Below are 5,277 nucleotides of genomic sequence, written 5' to 3' on the forward strand. Positions count from 1 at the left end.
TCAGATGTGGGGACTTCCCTTGTGGTCCAGTGGCTAAGACTCTGTGCTCCCAATGCAGGGGGCCCAGATTTGATCCCTGGTCAGGGAACTAGACCCGGCATGCTGTAACTAAGGGTTTGCATGCTGCAACTAAAGATCCCGCATGTCACAACGAAGATGGAAGATCCTGTGTGCCACACTGAATACCTAGTACACCTAAATAAATGAATGTTTTTTAAAAAGTCATATACGTTCATGCACAGATTGCCCCTTACCTGTCAAGTCACTGAGAGTAGCTGCTAGGTTTTTTTTATGCCCAATCACTAAAAGCGCCTAGCATAATCTTTGTATGGTATGTTTGTCATTGATGTGAATCTCCAAACATTTCTGGCTTTCTTCCTTCTGAGAATGGTAGAATTGAATGTTCCATCCTATTTGCAATGAGGAGTGTCCACTTGACTTTTCTGGCCACTGAAATGGGAAGGAAAGTGATGTATATTTTTTCAGGTGGAAATTTCAAGAGCCAGTGCACAATTCACCAATCACTTGCTTTCTTTCAGACATGGCGACCATCCTCATTTATGATGGTGGCCACCCATCACTCTCGGTCTCTGAATGAGTACAGTGAACAGAGATATCTGCTCGCCTCAGTTGGACATATGCAACAGTGAAAAATAAAATTTTTGGTGAGTTACACTACTGGAAGTATGGGATTATTTGTTACCACAACATATTTTAGTCTAAAGTGTAGATGCTTTCCTGGTAGCTCAGTGGTAAAGAATTTGTCTGCCAAGCAGGAGATGTGGGTTTGATTCCTGGGTCGGGACGATCCCCTGGAGAAGGGAATGGCAACCCATTCCAGTATTCTTGCCTGGGAAATCCCATGGACAGAGGCGCCTGGTGGGCTACAGTCCAGGGAGTTGCAAAGAGTCTGACATGACTTAGCAACTAAACAACAGTACATGCTGGTTTTAATGTCAGGGACATTTGGATTCAGAGCACCCCGAGGGTGGTTTGGTTCCTCTTCCCTTACCCTTAGCAAGGCTAGAGGTCACTGATGGTGAGAGCTGGAGAAAGAGTTGCATCTCAGGTTCCTGATCAAGTTTAACTCTAAGCTGCAAAACTGGTAAATGTTCCATGAAGAATAAAAAATTAATTGCCACAATTATCTGGAAAATTAAACAATTTTCACTATCACAGTCCTACTGCTACTACTAACTAATATTCACTGAGCATTTTCTTTGTGCCTGTCAGTGGACTAAATGCTTTGCAATAATCTATATAAATTATCTCTTATGTTCCTTATAACTGTAAATGCTATTATTAGCTCAGTTTTAGAGCTGAGGAAACAAAGGCATCAGGAAGTTATTCATTTGTTTGAGGTCACAGCTAGAATGCGGTTCAATGAGTTTGAAATGGGTAGTCTGATCTCATATCCTGCACTTCTTGACAGCTTGTGATAACCTACTTCCTAAAGAGTGATTCTCTGATTTTCCAGAAAATGAGGTCCTGGTGAATGTGCAGACATATGCCTAACAAGTTAGGGCTACATGTGCTCTAACAGGAAGCCTTATGAGATGGTTGGAATAAATAGCCATATATTTGAAATGAGGTGTGATCCTAAACCTGTAACCGAATTGATCAAACCTATGTATATAAGTGATTACATTTCTTTCTGAGGAATGGATTGGGTCATGCAAGAAAGCTGCATGTAAGACATCATTGGGTTTGGGTCACATCTAATGTAGTGAGTGTTATAATTTTGGTTCCAGACCCATAGAAAGAATTCTGCCACAATTATGAGGCTTGATGTCTCTATCATGTATGTGTGTGTGTGTGTGTGTAAGTCACTCAGTCACATCTGACTCTTTGTGACCCCATGGACTATAGATCTCCAGGCTCCTCTGTCCATGGAATTCTTCAGGAAAAAAAATTACTGGAGTGGGTAGCCACTCCCATCTCCAGGGGATCTTCCTGACCCAGGGATCAAACTCAGGTTTCCTGCATTATAGGCAGAGTCTTTACTGTCTGAGCCACCAGGGAAACCTGTCTCTATCACAGTAACCTGTTTATCTTCCAAGATTTAAATCTAGTAAAGAGGCTAATCTCCAGAGATTGCCACAAAGGAACCATACCTCCCAGGTATTCAAGTCCTCATCCCATATGAATCTCACTCTCCTTAGAAGACCCAGTGAACCCCTGCTGCAGTCAAGTGGACCATCCAATTAATGGACAGGTGTGGGGTGATTGTTTACCTCACAGTTTTCCCTTTAAAGTATTACTCTTTGAGGTCTTTCATATTTTGAGACTCTCTCAATTTGTATGAATATTAAACACTTGATGGAAAGACAAGGAGGAGACAGGAGAGAGACGTTAAACTGTTGGAAAGTTTTGTACAGTTATCTATGTATTAATTCATCCACTGTGTTATTTTCCTATCGCTGCTGTAACAAATTATCACAGATTTAGTGGCTTAAAACAAAACAAATGACATTACAGTCCTGGATGTCAGATAACCTGAAACTAACACGTCAGCAGGACAGACTTCCTCATGCAGGCTCTAGGGTAGAATCTATTACCGTGCCTTGCTAAGTTCTCCAGCCTGCCTGCATTCCTTGGCTTATGCTCCTGACTCATTTTGAAAGCACATCACTCATCCTCTGCTTCTGTCATCACGTCTCCTTGTTCTGGCATTGACCCCTTTTTCTCCTCTTATAAGGACCCTTATGATTATACTGAGTCCACCTGGATAATACAGGGTCATCTTCCCATCTTGAAATTCTTAATATAAGCACATCTCCAAAGTCTCTTGGAGAAGGAAATGGCAACGCACTCCAGTACTCTTCCCTGGAAAATTCCACAGACAGAGGAGCCTGGTAGGCTGCAGTCCATGGGGTGGCGAAGAGTCGGACATGACTGAGAGACTTCATTTTCACTTTTCACTTTCATGCATTGGAGAAGGAAATGGCAACCCACTCCAGTATTCTTGCCTAGAGATTCCCAGGGATGGAGGAGCCTGGTGGGCTGCTGTCTATGGGTTCGCACAGAGTTGGACACGACTGAAGCGACTTAGCAGCAGCAGCAGCCAAAGTCTCTTGTGCTTTATAAGGTAACACATTCACAGATTCTAGGACTCAGAACATGGTCGTCTTTGGGCAGCCACTATTCTGTCTACTAGCTCCATTCACCATTTGATGTATTCACTTATGCAATTAATTATGTGAACATTTATTTGGCACCTAACATACATCAGACAGTAAGCTAGTTGATGGGGTTATAAAGAAGAAGGATTGACCAGATGCACACAAAGCAACATACACAGATCTTAAAACACAGTACTGAGTGAAAAAAGTAAGATATAAAAGAGATCCATAGCACAATACCATTAAATAAAGTGCATAAGACAACAATCAGGATTTACAGGAACAGATGTAAAGAGAGGGATCCACATCAAACCATGACAGTGGCTGTATGTGAAGCAGGAGGGGATGGGATTAGAGGATGCGGGAGGGGCAAAGAAAGTAGGACATCTGTAACACAAGAGATGGGGCTTCTGGACCAAAGACAGTACCGTGTTATGAACACCAGAGATGATTAACTCAAATCCTTGCAATGAATATTTAAAAGGAAGATAAACAAAACAAATTTAAATAATAAACATCGATATAAAGTGTAACAGAACTGTTAACAAAGCGGGAGGGCACAGAACAGACAGAAGCATATTGCCCTACAGTGGTTCTCAACTGGGGATGGTTTTCCCAAGGGACATTGGACCACCTCTGGGGACATTTTTGGTTGTCAAGTCCTCATGGAAGGTACTGCTGGCGTCTGGTGCACAGAGACCATGGATACTGGTGAAAGCATTTGATAATGCAAAGGACAGACACCCCCTCCTGCCCCCCCCGCCACCAAAAATTTCTGCTGGCAAATATGAATAGTGCCAAGATTAAGAAATCCCGTGGTAGAACAAGCAGAAATAAAAATTAAATATCTCTGAAATTACTGTGGCATGCCAGCAGATTTTGCTTTCTAAATATTTGATTCTTTTAGGGATTAAAGTACCATCCGCTCTTCATCCTTTGTGTTCTCTCTGCTGCATTTAATATACTTCTTTCCTAATACCTTATGCCTCTTCTCCATGAATTTCTGTTCCTATGGCTACATGATGAAGACACTGATGTTTCTTCTCTTTACATTTTCCAGTGGTATCATGAACTTAAAAATATGGATCATGACTGAGGTTAGAAAGAAGCAACAATCATTGATTAATTCTATCAGTCCCATTTGGGTTATAAGATAATCTTCATACAAGGGAGGGTGTTGATGTCTCACATTTTGACAGTGGCTTTGGCTCTCTCAGTCATTCTAAGTTTAAATATTGTAACCGAAGGGTCCAGTAGAGTAATTCTGTTCAAGGTTTCCAGTTTTGTACTCAGTTATATAGTAGAATAGTGAGTTATGATCAGCTTAACAAATATCAAAGTTTAATCATGAATACATATGATATATAATTAAATGTGATTAACCATATATATGTAATTATATATATGGACATGAGTTTGAGTGAACTCCGAGAGTTGGTGATGGACAGGGAGGCCTGGCGTGCTGTGGTTCATGGGGTCGCGGAGAGTCGGACACGACTGAGCGACTGAACTGAACTGAACTGAATCATTCATATATATATATAATATGGCTTCGCTGGTGGCTCAGACGGTAAAGAATCCACCTACAATGCAGGAGATATGGGTTTGATCCCTGGGTCGGGATGATCTCCTAGAGAAGGAAATAGCAACCCACTCGAGTATTCTTGCCTGGGAAACCCCAAGAACAGAGCAGCCTGGTGGGCTACAGTCTGGGGAGTCGCAAAGAGTTGGACACAACTGAGCACCATGTATATTACATTATATCATTTATATCTGTCTATCCATCCATCCATATATAAGCCTTAGTCTACTCAAGCTCCTATAACAGAATACCATAGACTGGGTGGTTTATAAACAACAGAAATTCATTTCTCACAATTCTGGAGGCTGGAAAATTAAAGCTCAAGGCACTGGTGGGTTTGGTTTCCAGGGAGGACGTGCTTCCTGGTTCACAGATGCCTGTCTTCGCACTGTGTCCTCACATGTGAAATGTCTTTGGGGGTCTCTTTTATAAAGGCACTGATTTCTTTCACGAGAGCTTCACCCTCATGATCTACTCAGTTCCCAAAGGCCCCGTCTCCAGACACCATCACACTGGAGATCAGGTCTCCACATTAATTTTGCAGAGACACACTCAGTGTCCCCATCTGTACTG

The sequence above is a fragment of the Moschus berezovskii genome, chromosome 24 (assembly GCF_049115385.1).
Source record: "Moschus berezovskii isolate FMDL1 chromosome 24, NW_MosBer_1.0, whole genome shotgun sequence".
Lineage (NCBI taxonomy): Eukaryota > Metazoa > Chordata > Mammalia > Artiodactyla > Moschidae > Moschus > Moschus berezovskii.